At 38.6% G+C, this 27,031-nt stretch overlaps 1 protein-coding gene across 8 annotated transcripts in view; it reads left to right on the top strand.

Moving 5' to 3' along the window:
* The window catches only part of COBLL1 (cordon-bleu WH2 repeat protein like 1), a 168,473-nt gene that overhangs the window by 2,340 nt on the left and 139,102 nt on the right, over positions 1–27,031 (top strand). The gene's annotated exons all lie outside the window — the stretch shown is intronic.

Raw genomic sequence — 27,031 nt, 5'->3', positions numbered from 1 at the left:
ATATAAAAGATATTTTGTATAACGCTTACATAGAGGAAACATGTAGAGTATGAATTAATTCTTTCATTTGTTCGAATTGTCTTCTCCCCTCTGCAAATAGCCCAGTTACTGCTGACTTCCGTTCCTATTATTTTTCCAGTGTTTTCATTGTTCAGTAATATATATACTTCCATTTATTCTCACATCAGGATGTATAAAGAAATACATTGGTTGAAAGATCTTAATCATAAAAGCATGGGCCTCTAAATGAAACTGCAGAGATACGTGAATTGAAGATGAAACAATTTTCAGGAATACGGAAATGTATTTGAGGGCCACAAAGTAAGATAGTATTAAACCGGTGGATTTGGGGCATCTGGGTGGCTAAGTGTGTGGCTAAATGGGTTAAGCTTCTGCCTTCAGTCCAGGTCATGATCTCAGGGTCCTGGGATCGAGCCCTGCATTGGAATCTCTGCTCAGTGGGGAGCCTGCTTCCCTGCCTAGTTGTGATCTCTCTCTGTCAAATAAATAAAATCTTTAAGAAAACCCAAAACTGGTGGATTTGAAAATGGATTAAGTTAAGGGACAACTAAAAAAGACAGCATATGCTTGTACAGGAAATACACTTACTGGTGTTCAGAAATCAATACTTTTGAGTAAAACAGGTGAGATGAGATGGCTTTGGAATGGGGTGGAAAGAGCTATCTAATGATAAGCACGACAACAGTTAAGATACTTCAGATTTGGGGCGCCTGGGTGGCTCAGTGGGTTAAAGCCTCTGCCTTCTGCTCAGGTCATGATCCCCGGGGAGCATGCTTCCTCCTCTCTCTCTGCCTGCCTCTCTGCCTGCCTCTCTGCTTAGTTGTGATTTCTCTCTGTCAAATAAATAAAATATTTTTAAAAAAAGATACTTCAGATTTCACTTTTGAGAATTTAAAGGTTAAACTGATATATTCTTGAAAATAATGTACAAAACTGCTTTATCTAATTCTTCAACTATGAAGAAAATACTTCTAAGGAATTTGACCCTCTCCAAATTTGAGGGACATCTGCAAAAAATGTTTCAACATCTTATCTGGAGTAACACCGTGACTGTATCATTTTATCTTGCATTCTATTTAGAGAAGTGTTCGATATCTGCAAAGTATAAACATTAAAAAAAATTGTGTCGGGGCGCCTGGGTGGCTCAGTGGGTTAAAGCCTCTGCCTTCAGCTCAGGTCATGATCCCAGTGTCCTGGGATCAAGCCCCGCATCGGGCTCTCTGCACCTCAGGGAGCCTGCTTCCTCCTCTCTCTCTGCCTGCCTCTCTGCCTGCTTGTGCTCTCTGTCTCTCAAATAAATAAATAAAATCTTTAAAAAAAAAAAATTGCGTCATCTTTCACTTTTCTATCTTGTCCCTTCGCATATCCCAAGTTCCTCTTATGTTTGTTGAATATTCAGTACAGTATTGCTTTTGTTCTTTTTCTCAAAAACCCCAAAACGTTAAAAATGATTTAATTGTGGGGGAAAAAAGTATCCCAGATAGGGGCTTATGGGAGGTGGCAGGGAGCAATCTCAATGTTACAATAAATTATTGGGCTTGGGAAGTAAATTCCTTACTACAAAACTAATTAAACCATGACTCATGACTCTAATAACCTATGAGGCCTAGTTTAGTTCTCCTTGGATATCTCTGCTCTAAAGAATCCCTCTGTAATTTTCCAAGTTTTACATTGTTGTAACAGGTCATTTTAAAGAAATCTAGTGCAATTCTATATTATACAAATGAGAATCTGAAGCCTGGAGACAGAGTGACTTTACTGAAGACCCAGAACAAATATGTGGCAAAATCTGAAGGAAAACCCAAACCTTTGGTTGCCTGGTTCATTGCCTTTAAAAAAAATTTTTTAATCCATTCCTGACCACTGTAAGATATATTTAAATTTCAAAGAGTCAGTTTGGGTACCTTATCTTTAGAACTGCTACTGCTCATGTTTGCTACTTCCCCTATGAATACCCACCCCCCCACTTCGTTTTTTAATTCATTGAAATTTAAATGTCAAAAGTATAGTTAGCCTTACTTTGAGTGATGTTAATGTTTTGATTTCGGGACAGATTTTTAGGCATGGACCAGGGTAAAAAACCTGCTTTATAATTTTGCAGCTTTGGAGCTATGGAGTTCATTGAAGGTGTAGAAAAAATTAATTGATTTAGCGGCTACTTTTTAAAGCTGTTATTTGGGTGCATTACTGGCTCTAAAACTTTACTGATTGTTTAAACTGAATTCTTGTAAGCTAACATTTGTTGACTATTTAGAAGTTGAGTATCTTAGCTGAGGTTTCAACATGAGAATTACCTGGGGATCTTTAACACCCATGCTCTCACACCTGATACCTATTCTGGTTTTATTTGGCCTATGCTGGGACAAGCTGTGGAGAGGTTTTAAATGCTGCTCCAGTGAATGTAATGTGCTATCAGTTCTGAGAGCCAATGATTAAGTAGGTGTTAACATCTGAGATGGAGGTGATGGAATGAGGGTTGCTATTAATCATTTTCGGGCAACTCAACGATCCTCACTTTCAGCTTTAGTTTGCTTCTTTAAAGATTCCATTTAGTTGCTTTATAGTAATATTTTTAAAAAATTTGATACTCCTTTCAGAGGAAGTATATTAACTCCACTTTGCAGTTGTGGAAATCCAGGCTCTGAGAGCTAAACTAACAAACTCAAAGCCACGCAACTTTAAGTGATGAAAGAGTAACAGAAACAAGATCTGATCCCCATACCTGTGCTCTTCCTCAATAGGCATGTTGGCACCCGGAGTTTGCCCCTATTAATTACTCTGAAGGGCCAGAGTATTTTTTTATCTAGAGTGGCTTTGTAAGTGTCTTGCCTTGACTCTTCTAAAATCATTTTTATATTTTAAAAAACTCTTACAAATTCTAATGCACATGAAAAACCCCAATGCCTAGGATTTAAAAGGAACTTAAATGTTTGGTTTATGTCTTCAAAATATTGAACATTTTCATGTGTTTGGGATGATTTAATTCATAGTTAACTTTTAGCCTTCTTTTGTCATATGGAAAGCTGCTGTTTGCTATTAGATGGCTATTAAATTTATAGTGCACTTTCAAAAGTAGGAATATTCAATTACCAGATAAGACAAATGAAATTAAGGTAATGTTAGACTTTTAGTCCCAAGTTCAATTTCCTCTCAGTGTGTTAGAGGATATTCAATAACGTTATGACCTTATTACAATATTGAAATGCCAGGTGTATTTATAAATGCCACACTTATGTTATTGAGACAACTGCTTTCATTTAACTAATTAGTCAAAACTTGCGAGCCCTTACTTTATGTAAAACATGTTTTCTAATCACTAGGAGATTGGTTCCTGGTGTTAAGAGCGTTACCAAAGAAATTATGTAGGAAAAGAACATGATGTTAGCATAGAAATGGTACTTTCGTGTTAGCTTTAAAACATTGTTTATGCTTCAAGCTTAGTATACAGTAGCTTGTCTCTGATCAGCAAATTACGGCCCAGCAAAGTAAGTCCAGAAGGTTGAAATGGGCCCTTCACCTTTTTTTTTTTTTTTTTTTGTTAAGATTTTAAAAATTTATTTATTGACCGAGAGAGCACAAGCAGGCAGAGCAGCAGAGAGGCTCTCTGAGCAGGGAGCCTGATGTGGGGCTCCATCCCAGAACCCTGGGATCATGACCTGAGCCAAAGGCAGTCACTTAACCAACTGAGCCACCCAGGCACCCCACCTATTTGGTTTTAACCCTAATTTTGTTGTTGTTGATGGTAAAATGCATATAACAAGATTTATTTTAAACATTTTAAAATGTACAGTTCAGTGGTACATTCATATTGTTGTGAATCCAGCACCACCATCCATTTCCAGAACTCTTTTCATCTTATAAAACTGAAACGTCATACCCATTGAACATACCTCCCACTCTCCTCTCTGCCACGTCCTCTGGTGGCCACCATTCTCTTGTGATTTTGACCACTCTAGGTAGCTTGTGTAAGTGGAATCAAGAGTATATATTTTTTTGTGACTGGCTTATTTCACTTAGCATAATGATCTCAAAGTTCACCCATATTGTATCATATATCAGAATTTCCTTTTTTAGGGCTGAATGATAGCCTACGTGTTGCTTAGCCATTTATCTGTGGATGGACACTGGGTTGCTTCCTTATTTTAGCTATTGTGAATAATGCTGCTAGGAACATGGGTATACAAATATCTTCTTAAATTTTATTTTTTCTTCACAATTTTATTTTTATTTATTTATTTATTTATTTATTTAAAGATTTTATTTATTTGACAGACAGAAATCACAAGTAGGCAGAGAGGCAGGCAGAGAGAGAGGAGGAAGCAGGCTCCTGCCGAGCAGAGAGCCCGATGTGGGGCTCGATCCCAGGACCCTGGGATCATGACCTGAGCTGAAGGCAGAGGCTTTAACCCACTGAGCCACCCAGGCGCCCCCACAATTTTATTTTTTATAAACATATAATGTATTATTAGCCCCAAGGGTGCAGGTCTGTGTATCGCCAGGTTTACATACTTCACAGCACTCACCATAGTACAAATATCTTTTTAAGAGCCTGCTTTCAATTCTTTTGAAGTAGAATTGCTGGATCAAATGGTAATTCTATTTTTAATTTTTCGAGGGCGATCGTAGTCTTTCCGATATTGGTGATGCTATTCCCAACAACTGGGGGCAAGAGTTGCCAATCCTTGTTGGTTTCTGTTTCTTTTCTTTTCTTTTTTTTTTTCTTTCTTTTTTTTTAATAGTTGCCATCCTAATGAGTGTGAGGTGGTATCTCATTGTAGTTTTGATTTGCATTTTCCTGATGACTACTGATGCTGAGTGTCATTTCATGTCCTTATTGTTTATTTGCATATCTTTTGAGAAATGTCTATATAAGTTCTTTTCCTATTTTTTAGTTGGGTTTGCTTTTTTGGTTGTTGAATATTAGGAGTTTTGTACATATTCTGGATATTAATCTCTTATCCTCTGTTTCTGTAGAGTTTTATTGGCACACAGCAATACCCACTCATTTACATATTGTCTGTGACTGCTTTCCAATCGTAGCGGAATGGTCCAGAAAGAGATCATATGGCCTGCAAAGCTAAAAATATTTACCTTGTAGCCTTAGTAAAGTTTGTAGACCCTTTTGGCCTCACTTACGAAATTGATAAATGAAGTAGTGATTATTCAAATTTATTTACTGGCAGGAGGACTTTTTTTTAAGATTTTATTTTTTTTATTTGACAGAGACAAAACGAGAGAGAGACAGACAGACAGACAGTACAAGCAGGGGGAGTGGGAGAGGGAGCAGCATGCTCCTTGCTGAGGAGAGAGCCCAATGTAGGACTCGACCCAGGGTCACAACCGAGCCAGGGGCAGACACTTAAGGACTGAGCCACTCAGGTGCCCCTGGCAGGAGGACTTCTAAGTATTAAACTTAAATTGGAAGAAAATGATTAATGTTCTGTTTGCATATAACAAAATATATCTTACAGTAAGAAATTTTGCAGAATGGTGATTAGTGATTGATTTTTTTTTAAGTGAAGACAGGCATGGTCCTTTGGCAAGCACTACAGAATTTTAACATATGATATTGGAATATATTTTAAAGAGAAGTTCTAAACTTTTCTTTCATGTGCTGGAGAACCTTTCATGAAAAATGACTAATACATAGTTAGATACTTAGGAGCAAAGTTGAAGGAGTTGCTTTCTAGGTCTTGAGTCCATACCTACATTATGAGTTAAGTCAAACTGCCTTTATAACTTCTAGCAAGTGTTTTTGTTGTTGTTAAAGATATTTCATATCTGTAAGTTTTTAGTGTTCTAACATGATAGTTGTTGTAAGGCTCTTTTTTTTTTTAAGGCTGCTTTACTAAATTTTTTCCCCATCTGTTACAGTAAAAATAAACTAAAAGTATGGGAGAAAGAAATTTCCCAGGACTATTTATAAAGGGCCAAATGTCTTTAGTTTTGCATACAAACTTCATATCTGAGGAATGAATCCCTTGGAAAAGCTTCTCAAAGACTGACTAGTCTTTAGAGAAATGCTAGAGTGAGCTTGGGTAGTTTATTATTATTTTCATATAGTTTAGGTTCACAGTGTTTATAAATGTAAATAAGTTAAAACTATTTAATGGGTTTAGACTTAAGAAAAAAGCTGAAGTGTGAAAATGTGGAGTAATTTGACAAAGTACTTTAATTGGGATGGTCATGTCAGTATTAAGACAGCAAAGAATGCCATGGCAGGAGAAAGTCTATTACTCAGCTCCTAGAAAGCTGAAAACTTGGTACTATCTATAAGTTTTAATCCATTTTAAATCATGATAAATCCTTCCTAAGGTCAGAATTTCCAGGTTTCATTGGCAATTAATTAAGGTATTTGGGTTTTGAATATGTGTTGTGCCCTGTGTTGGGCAGTATTCTGATTATATCTGTGTTTTTCATGCTATATAGCTGAGGGAACTTGCTCAGAAACAAGCCTTCAGAAATTTGGTGGGAGGAGAACACATATACTACAGAATCAGGTCAGTTTCTTAACTGCCTACTCTTCAGAGAAAAAACAGCCCCATTAAGGCTTTCAGGTTTGTGGTTATGAGGCGGTGAGAATGGAGGTGCTAGAGAAACAGGGAGAAGAATCCCTCATTTTAATTCTCCCTAGTTACTCTTGTTCTCTCCCTATTAGAAACACTTTGCTCACTGAAATTAGAGCTTCAGAGATAATGTAAACAATTATAAAGTACCGTAGTCTTCCTCCCCCACCCTCTTATCCAGGGGGGATATGTTTCATATGTTCCAGCCTGCGGTGGATGCCTGAAACTGGGGATAGTACTGAACCTTACATATACACCATTTTCCCCTACGCATACACACCTGTGATAAAGTTTCATTTATAAGGTAGGCACAGTAAGAGATTAACCACATAATGATCATAAAACAGAACAGCCATAACAATTTAAAGTTACAGGTAGAGGTCACTTTTGGGCAATAGGTTGGAGCAATGGAATGTACAGAGGGTCCACAGAGACCACTTACTTGGATGAACACAGACAGGCTCATGAGGTGAACCCCCCCCCCCAAAATATCGGTAGGCCCCAACTAACCAGTGGGCTACTTATAAACTGGTATAGTTATCCAAAAGGGAAAATTCCATATCCCCAGACTTCCTCACTTTCCCTCTTTAAAAGCAGCCTCGCCCATTGCCTCCTTGCAGTCTCTCCTCTGCTGTCCTGGGGCCAACCCTATTCAATAAACTTGCTCTCTCCTTTGTTCTGTCTCAGGTGAATTCTTCCACCGCCCTCACGCCACTGGCTTCCGCTTGTTTCTCCCCTGACGTCTGGGGGCCCCCATCTGACAGAGACACCAAATTATATGTAATAAAAGTTATGTGGATGTGGTTGATCTCTCTCACTCCCACCTGTGCTCACGTGTGCACTCTCTAGTCCTCGCCCCACCCTCCCCAAATACAGGACTGTACTCACCCTTCTGGTGATGATGTGATGATGTGATGACGTGAGATGATAGAATGCCCTCCTGAGGAGGTGAAGTGAGGTGCATTACGCAGGCCGTGTGACGCAGGCCGTGTGTCTACACCTGGCCCTATGACGATCCCTCAGAAGGAGAATCGTCTGCTGACTTCAGGCAACCAAAACTGCCCAAGTGAAACCGCAGAAAACGGGGACTACTGCTGTCTGGTTAATAGGAGAGAGGTTTTTGTTTTGTTTTTTGTTGTTTTTTTGTTTTTGTTTTTGTTTTTTTTTGTTTTTGTAATTGCCTCAGACTTGCAGAAAATTACTTTGGACGGAATTAAGAGTGAAATGCCATACTGGGGGTGGGGGGGACTTGACTTTTGAAAATAACCAAAGTGGTTCAGGGGCAACCCTTTGAAGTGGGGTTGAAAAAGCACCTGAATTATAACAGTTAGGGTTGTGATATAGTTATGCCCATAATGATTCTGATTTTCTCTTTAGCGTGTACATTGACTTTAAACACGGTTGAACGCCATTGACATCAGAATATATTTTTAAAATGGTAGTGTCATTGGGAAAAGTGCATTGTTTTTCAATGTGATTAATTTGGAGGATTAACACGAAGGCATGCATTCCTTCGTACTTTTAAAAATTTAATATACCATTTCACTTTGTAGCCTAAGTTACAGTTTCTGCACTTATACCAAGATATATTTATAAGGAAGTAGAGTTAAGATGCTGAAACCTAAATGGGACATTTATCACCAGGCCTTGAGGGTTTTCATCTCTCTTACCTACATGCACACATGCTATTATTTCTGGAGAAATGGAAGCGAGGAAGTATGAGCTGACCCCAAGGGGAGCAGTGGTGAGGAGCCAGAATTTTAATAGCTGCTACAGTTGTGTATTAGATCTGCTGGAAAAACAGGAAATTGAGTTGCTAAATCGGAACATGGCTACCACCCTACCATTCCCATGTTTAATGGACCTGCTGTAGTTTCTAGGCCAAATTAAGTCAACAGTGGTCAAGATAATTGTAAGAGCTGCTGAATTTATTATTTCCTTTGTGCCAAAGTGGAAGTGTCAGAGAGAGGAGCAACCCTTTGTTTCTTGTTCTTTTGTGCCTGCCAGTCAAGCATCATTGCTTTAATAGAATTAGGAAAGAGACAGGGTGAATGTCTTAAAGGACCTCATGGTCTTAGGCAGCCCCCATGTTCTCGGATATCCATGATTGGGTCATTTGCTGACAGCAAAACTCCCGAGTGAAGTGCCTACTAGATTTCGGGCATGGTTTCTTCCAGTCTTTAACTTTTATTTAAGATATCCATTCCCAGAAAGCAGCTAGATGCTTTAATTTCAAATGAAAATCTTTTTGCTCTCCTTTAGGAGAGCAAAGCTGGAGGTGGCAGAAAAAAGAATTTTAACATATGAAAATAAACTGATTTTTAAATTTTATGTTATGATCCCATGCTATCAGCTTTCTGCAGTTTTCTCTTTCTCTGAAAGAGGGCAGGTTTTACCATGATAGTTTATTATCTGTGAACATTTCCCCCTGCAGGAAAGTTAGATATGACTTCTTTTGAAAGACAAACATGAATGATCTGAAAGGTGAAATAGACTGATTTTCCCCTCATATATTTTTTTAAGATTTTACTTACTTATTTGACAAAGAGAGACTCTAGGAGAGAGGGTAAACAAGCAGGGGGGTGGGAGAGGAAGAAGCAGTCTTTCCGCTGAGCAAGGAACCCAATGTGGGGCTCCATCCCAGGACCCTGGGATCATGACCTGAGTGGAAGGCAGACACTTAACGACTTAGCTACTCAGGCGCCCCTTCACCTCACGTTTTAATTGGGACAAATTTTTATCTAGAACTTATTTCAACCTGTAATTTACTCCAGTTTACCATATATCATTTTTGAAAAATAACCTTGTCTGAAAGGAGCAATGTCTACCTTAATGTCTAATCGTCTGTGATCCTGTGTGTATGTAGAAAAACATAGGAAATTCATTCTTAGATGATGCTAAGAAAATTTAGTTCTGAAGTTTGTGTTGGTATGCTTGTGAAGCCTAGGAACATGTTTTCAATTAACTTGGTAGTTTTAAGTGGTATAGATTCGAATTTACTAATGGCGTTTTTAGGGTTTTTCTTTCTCTTTCTTTCTTTCTTTCTTTCTTTTTTTTTTTTTAGATTTTGTTTTTTTATTTGACACAACAAAGCAGGGGGAGCCACAGCAGGAGAGGGAGAAGCAGGCTCCCTGCTGATCAGGGAGCCCAATGTTGGGCTCCATCCCAGGACCCTGGGACCTTGACCTAAGCCACAGGCAGCTGAGTTAACCACTCAGGCATCCCTAGAGTTTTTCTAATCATATCCAGGATTTCATATATATGTTGGGGATGCACCACTTTGGATTTTCATGTTTTTGTGAATCATAGTGATTTAGGACACTAAGCAGATTATACAAGTTTGAATTAATGGCAGTTCTAAAAGTTACCTGAAGGTGTTCAATGGATATTTGCTATAATTTTTGGTAAACCAAATCCATTTATTTTTTTTATTCTTCCAGATATTAAGCACTTCAAGTTGGTGGTGATGAATATTTGAATATCCTGGATTTGGATTAGTAAAATTTAAGCAAGGTAGAGACAAAGTGTCTGGAACCCTACAGATAATTGGAGTGGTTTGAACACAAAAACACTGTTGGTATCATCTTTGGGATACTAAGAAATGATGGGTTGTGCTGAAGGTATACACAGCTTGGGAGGCAGGGGAGCAGTACCGTGATGGCTATTTAATTCCATCTTTTACCATCTGTTGATCTTCACAGGGAATTTCATAAGATTTCCTGTCAAGAAGCAGTTTTTAAAAATTCTGGCACTTGGCCATTTTGTTTTAATAGTTAAAAGCTATCTAGAATGCCTTGCTCTCTGAATCAAACTTAGTCAAAACCTCTGCTTATTGTGCTGCTGAGTCATTCTGGCGTGTGATCTGTGTGACTGGTGAGGAACCTGCCTTTCTTGGGCCGAGTTGTGGATGCTCTTGCACACATTCTCTTAGGAGAATTTCCTCAAAATGAATGAAGCCCTATGTCAAACATTCTTGAGGTGTGAGAAAAGAAGGGGTGTGCTTTGCAATTGAGAATGGTGGCTTTCTCCCTTAAACTTAACACTGATAATTAAAACCAGTTTTCATTCAAAGAGTGAAAAAACAAAACCAAAACCAAAAAAAACCAAGTGAGCTATGTCAGGGTGCTGAGGTGGCTCAGTAGGTTAAGCGTCATTGAACCTGATGAGGGAGCAGGAGGCTGGCTGAGGACAAAGCAAAAGCTGGCACCTTGCACCCCCTCTCCACCCGCTCCCCTTGGTAGTATGTGTGACATTCCTCAGGCACCCCTGGCTGCCCTAAAAGAAAAACAAATAGTTAACTTGCAGAGATAACAATCCTGTAAGGCAGGAGTCTCCCTTGGTTTACAAAAGTCCTTGAGATTTACAACAAAGAAGTTACCTTATCAATAGCCCAATTTCCAGAGGCACTTAACTCAGTTCCTCAAGCCCTAACATCACCCTCCCCTCCATAAACAAAACTGAAGGAGGCTGAGGTAGAAGGATAAGTAAATAAAGTCAAATTTCTTCTAAACCTAAATCTCACTAACAAGGAGCTTGATAGCAGGAATGTGACATTCCACCAGGAGACTCCCAATTGTCTTTATGTTAGTGCCTCATTAGAGGGAAAATGGCCTTGGCTTGATAGTAACCAGGCCTTCAATATCCTGACAGTCTTCTTTATCCTGATAGGCCTTCTGAACACCCCCTTTGTCCTCACCTAACCAACTCCTGTGTATATAGCCAACCACTCCTCACATCCCCGGGGCAGCAGCTCTTCCTGCCCACGGGTCCTGTCCCCGTGCTTTAATAAACCACCATTTTGCACCAAAGATATCTCAAGAATTCTTTCTTGGTCATCGGCTCCGGACCTCAGCCCACTGAACCTATCTAGGTTCTAGAACTTCATCAAACCCACATCAGACTCCTAGCACAGTGGGGAGTCTGCTTCTCCCTTTGCCCCTCACCCTGCTCTTGTGCTCTCTCTCTCTCAAATAAATAAATAAAAACTTTAAAAAAATCAGCTATGTCAAAGCAGAAAAAAATTTCTCAAGTATTGAGTTTTAAAATAAGATGGGGAAATTTGAAAGAAATAATACCCTGTATATATGCAATCTGATTTTTCATTTTATATTTAAATATATTGAGTGTATCTCAGTTGTATATAGTACTCATTTACTTAAGGCCTTTGTGATCTGCTTATGTTTTTACATTACTGCTTCATGGAAAAAAATTAAAATTTTTGGGTTGTGAAGGAGACTATTTCATAGTTTTTACCCCCTTCTTCGCTTAGCCAAGTAGATACACTAAGTGCTAAATGGAAATGTAGAGATAATTAAGTCTTTACTTGGGGATATAGATGAAGAAAGGAACAAGAAAATGGGCAATATGTTTGATGAGTGGAAAAATGAAGAATAGAACAGTCTCTGGTGCTGAAAGAAAAGGCAGTGGTTTTGCTAGTTTAAGCAGTTTGAGGCTTGAAGTCTTTAGTCTCTTATGCTCATTTGGTAACTCCGGTTCTGTTAGTTTGTGAAACACTTCTGTGATCTTGGGTTATTAAAGAGCATTTTCTGCCAAAGACCATGTATAACCTCTTCAAAAGTACCATATATGCTTTTGGGGGGAGAGATTCCATTCAAAATATCATTGATAATTATTCTGATGACAAATAATTCTTTATACTGGTGTTTGTAGGGCACAGCACTTACTTATTATTTTTTAATAGGCAGTATATCTAAATGGCACAAAATTCAAGAGAAAAATGACCAAGTAGTGAGAGACCTCTGTCTAGTGACTTGGTTCCTGGCATCTAGGTTTTCTAAGGCAATCAGTGTCACTAGTTCTTTTGAATCCTGGTAGGATACTGTTTACCAGTGCTGTCCAATGGAAATATAATGGGAACCACAAATACAGTTAAAATTTTTTAAACACTACATTAAAAAATTCAATTTAAATGGTATATTACACGAGACAAAGTTAACATAATTCTGGTTCTATAAAACACGCATGTTGTCTTTAACAAAATATTTTGCACTGAGTCAGTTTTGAAATTTAGTTACATAAAATTGAAATTTAAATTCTTAATCACACTAGCCACATATCCAGTGCTGAAAAACCTTATATAATTATTGGCTACCATACTGGAGAGTGCATCTCCTTACACTCAGGAGCAAACGAGTGCATGTGTGCATATTGTTTCTTATACACCGTGCTGCTTTGTACCTTGCTTTTTTTAACTTAATCATATAACTTGGTAATTATTCCACTTCACTACATAAAGGGCTCTATTTTTTCCCCCTGGTGTGTACTATGTCTTTGTAGGGATGAAACATGACTTATATAACTAGTCCCCTGTTGATGGATTTATTCCTCCCACCATCACTCTTTGCTATTACTAAGTGGTCATTTTAGCATTCTTTATACAGTTTATAGTTTACTCAGCTAATACACTTCTCTGGTATGTTTAATTAAGCTAACTAGATTGTGAAAACCTAGAAGGCAGAGGCCACGTTCTTGGCTTCTTTTGTGTATTTTGCTGGGTTTTAATTTAATTTCTCACATGTACCTAGACACCTAATGATGAGTTATCGGATAGGTATTATTTGAATTTGTGTGAACCTGAGTGAGAGGTCAGTGTTGGGGATGAAGACCAGTGGATTACTTGTTCGCTAGAGAGGTAAAAGCTTAGTTACAGAAAGTGTCAAACTGAGTATTTAATGTTCGTTTTTGCAGCTGTTAGTCAAAATGAATTGTTAAACCACCATCAAATGCTATACCATTTAAAGAGCTGTTGTAAATCTCTTAGGATTCTATTACAAAATTCCATTGTTAGTTTGATAGTATCTTTTAGCATTATGCCCTGCAGTGGCGTTTATAAGAGAAATATACATTCCATTAGCAGTATAAGTGAAAATTCTGAGTAATGTTTCCATCTCAAATTTAGACAAAACCAAGTATTTTGCCGTCATGGGGAAGATTGTTTAACAGGACATAAGTACTCAACGGTTATTTACAGCCTAAATATCCCTATTTAAATAATGATAGAGTAACATTTGATTTATAGAATATAGGTTTTGAGAATGAAGCAATTAGTCATTAATTGCATGATTAATTAGTGCATAAGAATTCCACTAATTTGTGTCAAGACTCTAAAATCTTGACAATATAAAGTCTAGATTGTCAAGAGCCTTGCTATTTTGATTCACTTATTTTAGTGGTGTAAGCAATTAGCCTTTTGATGTGAACAATAGTAGCTAAAGAATAAGAACAAATAATAAAGGGTGTTTTCTGCCAGCTCATGAAAGAAGAGTTTGAGAATTTAAACATATCATGAGTGGAAAAAATTAAATTGTTGAAAAATCAGTATGAGTGCTGTTTCTCCCTAGTGTTTTTGAAAGTTATATTTCAAGATGTGTACAAAACTGCAAATATTTCATTAGAAAACAAATTTGCTCATTTTATTTCTCTAAGAATATTTTTGGCAGCAAGTCGACATTTTACATGATCTTCAAATGAAGTTCTAAGCCAGAGTTCATCAGAAAGAAACAAAAACAAAACCTTGAAAAAGTAAAAGTTTAATGTATGTCCAGATGTACGGCATTGCATAAAGCATTTTAAGTGAGGCTAATTCTCTCCATTTAACTCTGCAGTCTACTTTATAGTTGTTCACTGTGGTGAACCGGTGCGCCTGGCTCACAGGAATTTACCAGTAGTATTTTTGGTTTCAAATAAAACTGGTCCATCCAGAAGCCAGAATAACACTCTGAAGCCAGAATAACACTTGCAGAATGAACTCGGTGATGGAAGATTTAGAGCCTGATCTCTGTTCTGCCACTTGTTGGCTGGGTACTTTGTTTTCCCTCATTGGGCCTCCATTTCCTCTGTGATGGAAGAAGATAATTACAGAGCATGCAAGTGTGGAAGTTACACCAGCACAAATCAGTCTTTCAGTTTTGCTTGTTAAATTATAAACATTACCTGTTTTTAGGAAACAGCTTCTTGTCATGCTGATGTTGTTACTGTACTAAATGGAAACCAAGGAGTGAGAGAACATGTCTGTTCTCATTTTTCTCTCCCAGGAAATGGAAGATGGGGTTGGTTTTCTTCATCAGTCCCCCATGAAAGTCTCTGTGCCAGGTGCAGGGAAGTTATTCTTGGAACACTGAATACAAAATGGGTACGAATCTTAATGAAAATCACAATTTTTAGAGGAGAAATTGTTCCCTCTGAGATTAGGAATATGTTACCAAGGTGATTGCAATTCTGATTGTTTCGTCTCTTTGCCATTGTGGGAATTGCCTCATATTTTAGTATTTGACTTTTCTTCTCTGTAAGATGAGAGTAATTCAAACTGTATTTCTTTGATTTTGTTAGGAATGATATGTAGTGACTGAAAATTTTCTGTTGTAATGTCATATACAAGAACATTCAAAAGAGGGAATGGGAATTTGAGATGCTATTCTAAACATAGGCTCTCACATATTGAAGAAAAAAAATTTTTTTTAACATAGTGATGACAGTGACTATATCATTTAGGATGGGAGGCTAATGGGCAGCATTTGTTCTAGAATGTATAAAGCTGTAACTCTTCAGGTTCTGGTGGCAGCATATTAGCATGGTCTGAAAGTTAACCCTGCATACCCTTAACTAAAACCCTTTATTAGAGCATATACTATTAAGTAGTCTTATTTATGTTTTTCTGGGTTTGCTTTTTTTTGGTAATACAAGAATATTTTTCATATTCTTGCAGTAAGTTTTGATGTAAAAAAAAAAGACCATTCAGAATTTTTTTTTAAAGATTTTATTTATTTATTAGAGAGAGAGAGATCACAAGCAGGCAGAGCAGCAGTTGGGGGGAGGGGGGGAGCAGGCTCCCGCTGAGCAGAGAGCCCAATGCAGAGCTTGAGATCATGAGCTGAGCCCAAGGCAGAGGCTCAACCCACTGAGCCACCCAGGCACCCCAAGACTATTCAGAATTTCTTAACATAATTAAGATTTTTTCTTAGTATGTATAATGAAAAATTTTAGGCAGAATGAATTATACTTATGTATAGACTCTGCACTTGGAAAGTTTTTTGAGCATTAAGGTATTCCCAGTATATTTTCTTTTAAATAATGTGTTTTATAAGACAGTATGTAAAATAATATGGAACCTTAGTTACTTAAGGGTTTGAACAAATATTTTTAAAATCAGATTTCCACTAATTAAAAGGATCAGGGTTATAGTATTTAGGAACAATGGGCAGTGGCTTATAGGACTGGTTATACAAGCATGAGCATTTACTGAATACTGACTATTCAGGTACTATGTCAAGTGCATGACAGGCGCTAGTGCATTTAATAGTCGTTAATCACTCTGTAAAGTAGATGTAGTTGTTGTCCAGATTGTGTGGAAAAGGAACTGAGGCTTCCAGTGGAATTTGTCCAGGGTCACACAGCCAGGCAGTGGCAGATCTGACTGGAACCCAAATGTCATTTAAAATCCATTTTGTTAGACCACTTTGCATCTGTTCTCCTGTTCCCCACCCTTTCCCCCCAGAACTGCCAGTGGTGGCAAAGGCAATATAATAAATAATAGTAGGAGTGACAGTAAATGGGGACTAAACACTTTTTTGCTGATTTTTTTCTGATTACAAAATTGACATGCTTATTATAGAATATTTAAAAGCAATAGGAATATGTAAAGAAAAATCATCATTATCAAGGCTACCTGGAGAGATAACAATTGTTAACATGATTTGAATTTTAGCATTTCCCAAAGTGCCCTGGCCGCCGCCCCCATCGTCGTCGTCATCTTCTTCTTCTTCTTCTTTGAGAGGGAGTGCATGATTGCACACAGGGGGTGCAGAGGGAGAGAGAGAATCTCAAGTAGGCTCCACTTCCAGCATTCGGAGCCTGCTGGGAGGCTTGAGGTCATGACCTGAGTTGAAATTATGAATCCAAGGCTTAACCGACTGTGCCACCGGGGTGCCCTTCCAAGCTGCCTTCTAAATAAGATACAAGTCAACTTGTTTCCTGTAAGAACAACTTCCATGGTCAATAGAATATACAGAATGGACTTCCAACATGAAAACTTTGAAAGTAACATTTTCCAAATCTGTTTTTCAGAAGGACAGTGACTTATCCCTTAAAACCAGTGTTCTTTCAAAGTTTAGGTAATGCCGTGGATAGAATGCATCCTTCTAGACTTCTCAGTGTTTGGATTTTTTTTTTAATATTTTATTTATTTGACAGAAATCACAACTAGGCAGAGAGGCAGGCAGAGAGAGTGGAGGAAGCAGACTCCCCGCGGAGCAGAGAGCCCGATGTGGGGCTCTATCCCAGGACCATGGGATCATGACCTGAGCCGAAAGCAGAGGCTTTAACCCACTGAGCCACCCAGGCGCCCTCAATGTTTGGATTTTTAACTGTGTGTATTAGTTTCATATTCTTTTTCTTCAGGATTATAAGTTATTTCAGTTATTTGAAACACATTTAAAAATGCTTTTTCGTGGGGCACGTGGGTGGCTCAGTTGGTGAAGCATCTGATTCTTGGTTTTGGCTTGTTGTCACTGGACTTTGTCCTCAGCAGGGGGTCTGCTTGAGATTTCTCTCTCCTCTCCCTGCACCCTTCCCCCAACTCATGCTTGCTCCTGTTCTCTCTCTAAGATAAATACATCTTCTTAAAAATTGCTTTTTGAGGGGTGTCTGGGTGGCTCAGTGGGTTAAAGCCTCTGCTTTCGGCTCAGGTGGTGATCTCAGGGTCCTGGGATCCGAGCCCTACATCGGGCTCTCTGCTCAGCAGGGAGCCTGCTCTCCCCCACCCCCACCCTGCCTGCCTCTCTGCCCACTTGTGATCTCTCTGTCAAATAAATAAATAAAATCCTTAAAAAAATTTGCTTTTTGAAATAGTTGTGCAACAAAACTTTTGTATTTCCTGTGTGTGTATTTACCTTTTTTAAAAAATTTTTACCTGTTAGTGTTAGACATTTGGGTTATTTCCAGTGAAATCATTAACTGTGCATGAGAGGGTATAAGTTTTAGGTTTGGGTGAATGTAATCCCAGAACTGAAAGACTATAAAGTCTGCAGCAGTGAGGAAACCAGCCCCAGAGTTTTTTACAGTTAGAAACTGAAAGCTTTTGCAAGTTTCGGAGAAATCTGTGTGGAAGGTCCTATGACTTGCCATCAGGGAGAGACATGCCAAAGAAAGGACGTTCTTAGATGGAAATAGAAATACAGATTTTCTTAGACTTAGGATGGGGTTATGTCCCAATAAACCCACCATAAATTGAAAATCTAGGACGTCAAAAATGCATTTAACACAGCTAACTTAGTGAATATCATAGCTTAGTCTAGCCTACCTTCAAGGTGCTCAGAACACTTACATTAGCCTACAGTCGGGCAAAATCATCTAATACAAAGCCAATATTATAATAAAGCATTGAATATTTCAGGTAACATATTTTTTAAAGGTTGTACTTACTTATTTGACAGAGAAGAGCGAGCACAGACAAGAGTCACAAGCCCCCCCTCCCGCTTAGCAGGGAGCCTGATGCTGGCTTGATCCCAGGACCCTGAGATCATGACCTGAGCTGAAGGCAGATACTCAACTGAGGCCACCTTTCATGTAACATATTGAATTATGTACTGAAAGTGAGCAACATGATGGTTGTTAAGTGTATCAGTCGTTTACAGTGGTAATCATGTGGCCACTGGGACCTGTGTCGCCCCTACCCCACATCACTATAGAGTATCTCTATACTGCATACCTCTATTGCTTCTCGGCCTTTTGGCTAAGATCAAGTGTAGTCTATACTTGAACCCGTAGCCTGGGAGAAGATCCAAATTCAGAATTCGTAATATGGTTTCTACTAAGTGTGTATTGCTTCTGTACTGTCATAAAGTTGAAAAATTGTAAGTCAAACCACTGTAAGTCAGGGACCATCTGTAGTCAGTTATTAGAGTAAGCTGGGAGGTTGGGTGTTGTGTGTGTAATTACCTGCTTGATTTGGAAGTACTGTACACGTTTTTTCAAATGCAGTCTGTGTGGTCCCTGGGCCAGGCTTGGTCTTTTCCCAACAGCACTGGGGAAGCTTGGATACAAGGAGAGTTCTGGTTATTAATTTTTGCTGTGGTCAGGGAGGATGAGGGCTGGAAATCTTGGGCTCCACTGAAGGATGAAGAAGCTGAGCTTTAGGACGGGTATGGATTTTGAGAGGGGGTGTTTGAATTAGTCATGGAGGATTGGGTTTGAAACTACTGAATAGGTCACCAAGTATAACAAGAATAAGGCATCATCCTGAAAGTATCAACAGTTCATTAATTTTGTTGTTTTCATTCAGCAGATATTTATTGAAAGCTTACTATGTGTCAGGTGCCCACCAGGCTGGGCACTGGCCACTAATTGTATTGAAAATATTACTATATGGTACATGGAAAATGTATTCATGGAATAAAATCACTTTGTCGGGATTGAAAACATGATTCAATCTTATTAAAAATACACATCTTTGAACAACTTCCAAGGCAGTGTAAACAATACTCTCTCTGTTTTAAAATAAGGAAAGTCCAAATCTCTGAAATGCCAATTACTATGCAGTTTCGAGTTGTTTTTTTTTTTTCCCCCCTTGGTTAACATCATGTCTGGTTTCTCAAATGCCCTAATGAACCTTTTCAGAATCTTTATGCAGAATGCAAATACAGAAGTTGTAAATATCTATGCGCCCTTTCTCCGCCCCCTTAACTCTTCCCCCTAAGATTAATTCTTCTCATTGGACTTTGGGAAGTTGTTAGCACTGACTTTTCTTAGCCAGAACCAAGTGTCAAAACTGTCTTTCTCAGCCTAGGATTATTGTGAGACTGGAGAATGCTGCCTTCACTGGGGCAGTGGATTGCAAGGTCCAGTGAGGTGCCAAAAGGAAAATTCCTAAAGGGAGTATCCAACAACCCAGGAGGCCTGAAGATCATTGCCATGGCAGCGAGAGGTGGTTCTGGCCTATGCCTTTCGTGGCTGGGGCTCCCAGGCCCCTGGCTCAGCAGGCATGGGACAGAGCTGCCAGTTTGATGTCACGGGACGATGGAGCTTATTCTTCTTCTGACCAGACTCCAGCAGTCACCTTTGTTGCCTTAAGTAGCAAGTTATCTGTGTGAAGTGACAAATCAGAGGCATTTTGGGAGTAGTCTTGGGGCTATAAGCTTGGCATTTCAAGGAGACCTGATGTTCAATCCTGGCTCACCCATTGAATAGTTAGGAAAATTTGGACAAATTAACTTCTGTATATCTGCTTGCTTGCCCATTCATTCATTCATTCATTCATTCATCTGAAAATGAGTATACCTATCATAGACTCGTGCCTGGGATTCATTGGATGTATTTATATTTAAAACCATGAAATACTGACTAATACAACTCCTTACCATGATATTAATTTCACAACTAAATGTAGCTAAATTATTAACATTTTTGAATATCAGTATGTGGAAGTTTATAAGTTTGGTTTAAGCTGCCCACTCTCAGTTTTTATTCAGTAAATTAGTGGTTAATATTTGATTAAGGATCATTGTTTTCCAGATATAAATAATGCTGTTTTGTAACTCATCAGTTCTTAGAAGATGATTCTTTCTAAGCAGATTTTCTGGCCCTTTACAATCACTAGAAAAGGCTCTACCTGGTAGATGTGGAGATAATGAGCACACAATGTCTTTATTGTAAACCTTTATCCCTTTCTCCTCTAGGAAAAGAAAGAAAAAATAACCAACTAAGTCTATCATGGGCAGTGGTTGCTAATGAAAAGACTTTATCTTTGAGCCTACAAGACAGTCCCCTCATGTGTAAGAAGACAAGATTTTTATTTTGCAGCTTCCCTATTCACAGTTCAGATTCCATTCCTTTTTCAGGAAACTGAAGCAGCAGAGTACAGGCCTAGAACCTCCCACTCTTGGTCACATTCTTCCCACATCTGTAAACCATAATCAGCCCCTTTATATTAAAAACGGTATCTAAGATGAAACCTGCTTATGCCTTGTTTGTTGATAATCCATGTCTTAAAACAAAGTGAGTCCAATTGAGTAAGTTAGCATTTCGTGTCTAAATTCTTGATGAGGTTAGTTCTCTTGACTGCACACATTCCCTTGGGTATGGAGTGTGAGGCGACGTCAGCATGAAGGTGTTCTTTCTCAGTGAGCTTGTCATGAAGGTGTTCTTTCTCAGTGAGCTTGTCATGAAGGTGTTCTTTCTCAGTGAGCTTGTCATGAAGGTGTTCTTTCTCAGTGAGCTTGTCATGAAGGTGTTCTTTCTCAGTGAGCTTGTCATGAAGGTGTTCTTTCTCAGTGAGCTTGTCATGAAGGTGTTCTTTCTCAGTGAGCTTGTCATGAAGGTGTTCTTTCTCAGTGAGCTTGTCATGAAGGTGTTCTTTCTCAGTGAGCTTGTCATGAAGGTGTTCTTTCTCAGTGAGCTTGTCATGAAGGTGTTCTTTCTCAGTGAGCTTGTCATGAAGGTGTTCTTTCTCAGTGAGCTTGTCATGAAGGTGTTCTTTCTCAGTGAGCTTGTCATGAAGGTGTTCTTTCTCAGTGAGCTTGTCATGAAGGTGTTCTTTCTCAGTGAGCTTGTCATGAAGGTGTTCTTTCTCAGTGAGCTTGTCATGAAGGTGTTCTTTCTCAGTGAGCTTGTCATGAAGGTGTTCTTTCTCAGTGAGCTTGTTGGTGCCATATTCTTGTCATGCCAGATTCATTTCCACATGGATACGCATTCAATTAAAAATTGTTAATGCCATTTCCAAAGAAAGCAGATTGTTGCTTTGGTCATAAAGAAGTAAACAGCTACATTTTTCCTCATTAAGGTATTCTAACCAGGTTATCACTGATCATAAACTATTGAAAATTGGTGAGAACTGTCAAGGTCATAGAGAAGGAATCTGTGATCAAAGAAGAGGGTAGCCCATATAATCACATTTTGAACTGGTGTGCATTTTCCAATAAAAATACAAGCATTCTTACTGAGACTGGCTGCCATTTGAACAGTATGAACACTTGACACGCATTACCATTTTGTGATTTCAGAGATGTAGACAATTTTAAAGATTTGTCAAGCATCGTTGAGTTCCCAGACATTACTTGTATATTTAATGAAAATAACAGTATCTTCTTCTTTGCACTAGACTGTTCCAAATAGGGAGAGAGTTCATAGTTTAAAAAAAAAAAAAAAAAAAAAAAATCTAAGGGCAAAACTAGCAGTTCCTATCCACCTCCACCCCTCCATACCTACCTACCTCTGAAATAACTAAACAAAAACCTTTCTAAATCTTCCATCTTTTAAAGTTAAGGACACAGTTTAAATGAGAGTCAGTGAAAACCTGTCCTCAGGATTATACACAATAGAAACATATCAAGTGTCTGAATAATTTGTTTCCTTCTCTACTTAAAATGCACTTTGTGTTTGACATTTTGGCACATTTCCTGACATTGCTGAGCATTCATTGCATTTTTCCAGTTTTTCCAGTTTGATTAAAAAATTTCTACGTTGTCAACCTTGATGGTTTCCAGTCTGATAAAGGAAAATGATTAGGATTATTTTAAATTTTTATTTTTCTAGATCATTACTGAGTTTGAGAAACTCTTCAAATGTTTACTTTTCATTTGCTTTTCTCTTAACAATTCACTTCATACTTCTATGTTTCTATTTTCCTCTTATTTTGTAAAAGCTCTTAATATGTATTTTACACTAAATATGTAAAATCTTTTGTGTCTTACATTCTAAATATTCCCCCAGTTTTATCATTTATCATGCAGCTTTGTTTATGGAAGCATTTTTAGTGTTCTAGTTTTATATTAGAGGCAATTCTATGTGTTTTCCTCTGCTTTGTTTAGAAATGCATGTACATTAAAAGTCTTTAAAACATTCTCTTACTTTCGGGGTGCCTGGGTGACTCAGTTGGTTACGCATCTGCTTTCAGCTCAGGTCATGATCCCAGGGTTCTGGGATCACGTCCCTCATTGGGTTTCCTGCTCAGCAAGAAGCCTGCTTCTCCCTCTCCCGCTCCCCTGCTTTCGTGCTCTCTCTCTGTCAAATAAATAAAATCTTAAAAAAAATTCTCATCTTAAATTTATGATAGATTAAATATTTGACAGAAACAAACTGAAGTTTATTCTTTTGTGATATGAGGTAGAGTCCAAATTTAAAAAAAATTTCCTCAACATAAGCTATTGAACAGTTTGTCTTTTCCCCACTGATTTGAAATGGCATCCTTATATATTAAATCTATTTTTGTTCATGTGTTAGTGGGCATTGCATTCCATTCCATTGATTTTTCTGCTTTTCTATCAAAATGTTTTGCTTGTGGTGTTTCTATAATATGTTTTAATGATTTGGTAGAGTAAGTCATAATGGCCAATGTTCTTTTTAGAAATTCTCCTGGCGGCTGTCTGACATTTGTTTCTTCACATTGAAGTTAGAATTGGAAATGAGAATTGACTACTTGCATTCAGCTTCCACATAAGTTTCTGGGGAATTGCTATTGTAACTACCCTTTTTTGAATTTTCTCATTCAAGAACGTGTCCCCAGTACTATTTTCTTCCCCTTTTGTCTCACCTCTCTCACAGAACACGAGATTTTACTATTAGGAAGACATTTAGTATTAGGAAGGAAGATTTTACTATTTGAAGCCTGTGAAGGCATACCCTATGTCAACAGCAAATCATCTTGAGGGCTACAGAATTATCCAGATGTCTTCAACAAAGTAATTTACATTGTTATGGTAATATAGTTAGTGGGTCCCTGATCAGTATCAATTGGGAACTTGTTAGAAATGCATATTTTCAGACCCCACTCCTGACCTGCTTAATCAGAAAGTGGGAGGATGGAGCCCAGCAATCTGTTTGAATAAGCCCTCTAAGTAATTCTGATGCATGGGAAAGGTTGAGAACCACTGGAGTAGTGGACAGAGCACAGCTTTGTCGTCTCATAGTCTGCAATCTTACTTTAGGTCATTATCCAGGTGTAGTTTTGAGTAAGTGACTTGTATATTTAAGTATGGATATCCTCAGCTGTAATATGGGCTATTGTGAGAATTATCTGTATCATAAACAGAGGGTATAGACCGTGAGTAGCTATTGTTATCAGATTGCTTTCTATTGAGGGCTGCAGTAGTGTACAACATGAGTTTTAGATGATAGGGGTAGTATGTAGGGGAAGGAGGGAAAGCCTGGAAAATAAGGGGTATTGCTGGTTTTGACGCGTTCTAGATAATGGGTGGATGCCCAGGAGGGCATAAAAGTGCATGCTCTGGGGTGATGAGGATAAACACTCTGTCTTGTTCAAGACTAGCACTTTCTAAATGGGCAGACACAGTAGGCCACTGTTACTGACATCCCTGAATTTCATTTTAGCGATGTGTGTGGGATTAAATTATTATAGTCCCACTGTTACATTGAATAAAATAAAACTCTGACCTATTTCTCTAGTTTTAAAATCTCTGTCATAGCAAATTTCTAAGAAATTGGAGGAAGGATAACTAGAATACACAAGTGAAATAAGGATAAATATCTTCATTCAAATGGTAACGATTAATACACAAAAATAAATACATAAAACCTTATCAGTCTCTGGGAAACTGGAAGAATGTTGATTTACTCAACATCAGTAAATTACTTTATTCCAGAGTGTAGGCTAAGTAGAGGCCATTAAATGCTGAATATAAGTTTTAGCTATGGCTCTTGAGCTGTATAAACCATTGGGTGGTAGAAATAGCCAAGTGATGTGATAGAGTTTATGGCAAGGCTAGGAATAAAGGCAGACATGGATGTCTGCAAGAGCCCCAAATCTTCTTGGAAGAGGGAACTCTTGAGCTGATTTTGAAGATCTACCACAGAAGAGGTATGTAGAAAATGCTGTAAGAACTTATACAGTGATGAGTTCTCCTTAAAGGCACTAAGGGGTCTTACGGTGTAGGTGACTTGAAAGATGAATGGACATTGCCAAGCCAGAAAAGGAAGATGGATATTGTATAAGAAGACATAAACACACCAGAGTATCCTGAGTATTAGAGAATGTGGAATAGTCCAGTGTGAGTACAGCATACAGGCTGGGCAGAGATGGATGAGGCTACAGGTGAAACTGGGCTGATTGTTCAAGTTCTCCTGAGATTATGGTGCACTGAAAGACTTTTTGTTTAATATTTTGTCTTATTTTTGGATAAAAGTATTATATCTTAGTTGGTGCTAGGTCTTTTTTTTTTTTTAATAACTTTTGCTGTTACACTCACATTAGATAAGGGATTTAGATGAGTTTAGAAAACATTTTGATACAAATTCATGCTCATATAACACAATTTTACTTATTTATTTTAAAGTTTTATTTTTTTGTCAGAGCTCACAAGCAGGGGGAGTGGCAGGCAGAGGGAGAGGGAGAAGCAGGCTCTCCACCGAGCAAGCAGCCTGATGTAGAACTCCATCCCAGGACCCTGGGATCATGACCTGAACTGAAGGCAGATGCTTAACTCATTGAGCCATCCAGGCGCCCCTATAACACAATTTTAGTTTGGGTCTTATTCAGCCTTTTCTCAGTATTGAAGACCTTCAAGCTATGGGTTCAAAAATTGGTCGATTTAAACAAAGCCTCTTCTATTGGTGTCAGGGCCTGGAGTTACTCTTGTTACCTGAATCTCCACTGTTAAGTGTACTCTCAGCATCGAGAGACCAGGTTTTCCTCACGAAGCACATAGAGGTTTTGGGTCACTAGAGCCCTGCCCTGAACTTGAGGCAATTTGGCTGGGTCCTGACTCCCTGGCTAGCTCATTTTTTCCCTCTGGAGCCTGGATTTCTGTGGCCTCCGTAACCAGCTGTGAGCCTGCTATGAATTAGACCAGTGTTCCCCCTGCCCTGCCCCCCAAACACTGACCACTTCCCCAGCCTAACTTCTACACATAACACAAGTGCCTTAAGACCTTGGCTCTTGTGTTTCATCTTCCAGGTGGTATCCCTTTATTATAATACAGATGCTCAAACCTGTATTTAACAGATCTGGGGGAGTTATCTTGACTTCAGGCCGCACATCCTTGTCAGCCCTTTTTATCCCTAAATCCCAACTCTGCATACTATTCACTTTTACCCTGAGTAGAAGAAACATATTTGCATATTATAAGGATTATAAATTGCTTAATCCTGTGTGTTCTTACAATATAGTGTTCTTTTTAATTTCTATTTCTCGATGTTCTAGTTTAGTCCTGGGCTATTTGATAGCCCCTTCTTGCTCCTAGTTTTTATATTCTTAAGATTTAATATGCTACAGGGATATTTTCAAACTATGAGTCAGTTCCTATCAGGCCCCCCTCATCTCCCCATAAAGTTCTCTTTGCCTGTGTAGTAAAGGCCAGACTCTGGAGTGGGCATTGGGAAGGCATGATGCCTCATTCTAACTTTCCTTTCTGGCCTCATCTCCTACTGTCTCTTTCCACCTAATTCTTTTCAGACTTGGGAGGTGGACTGTGACTCTTCTGCATACTGGGGAGTTTCAGCCTCCTGTTTCTGTTTAGAGTTTCTTCAGTGTGGAATTCTACTGACCCAACTCACTGCCCAAAGGAATCCACACATTTTTCAAGGCCCAATTCCAAATTCCACCTTTTCCTTGAAGCTTTTATAGATCCTCAAGCCAGGTTTATTTCCTCTTCCCTTTTGCTTTCATAGTACTTTACCTTTAAGTCTGTCACAGCAAGTATTACCTTTCTGTCTTCTATTTGCGTTTTGTTTATAAGCTTGTTTTCCTCATTAAGTTGTAAGATTCTTTTTTTTTTTTTTTAAAGATTTTATTTATTTATTTGACAGAGAGAGAGATCATAAGTAGGCAGAGAGGCAGGCAGAGAGAGGGGGAAGCAGACTCCCTGCTGAGCAGAGAGCCCGATGTGGGGCTCCATCCCAGGACCCCGAGATCATGACCTGAGCCGAAGGCAGACGCTTAACCCACTGAGCCACCCAGGCACCCCTAAGTTGTAAGATTCTTAGAGCAAGGTATATTCAACTTTCTGTCCATAGTAACATTTGCTACTTTATTGAGTCCTTTTATCTACACTAGTATTTGTTCATGTTATTTTGTCCTGTGTAATGGGTTTTTCATAATTGTTTTGTCCATATTAGGATTTTGGTGGTCTAAGAAACCTAGTTTAGGCATAGAGGGATTGCAGTGGAGAAAACCACTATTTCTTTTCCTCCTCTCCCTCAGGTATATATGTCAGACAAATCTGAAGAATGCTAGGGGCTGTGTGAAGAGGTATGGTTTGGGAAAGAATACTCCCCATGGACATTTAACTAGGGTAATTGTAATGCTTTGTTTAAAAGTTGCTTGAAAATCATAATCCTTATCATTTATTAATATTGTTAATACCAAGTGGCAGCACTTTCACATACACTAACTCAGCCTCTGCAACATCACCATGGGGTTCATATTTTATCTCTTTCTATAGGAGGAAACTCTGAGGCTCATGCAGTTTTCTTAACTG

The sequence above is a fragment of the Meles meles genome, chromosome 9 (assembly GCF_922984935.1).
Source record: "Meles meles chromosome 9, mMelMel3.1 paternal haplotype, whole genome shotgun sequence".
Lineage (NCBI taxonomy): Eukaryota > Metazoa > Chordata > Mammalia > Carnivora > Mustelidae > Meles > Meles meles.
The sequence above is the reverse complement of the archived record's forward strand: the minus strand, read 5'-3'. Positions and strand labels throughout refer to the sequence as shown.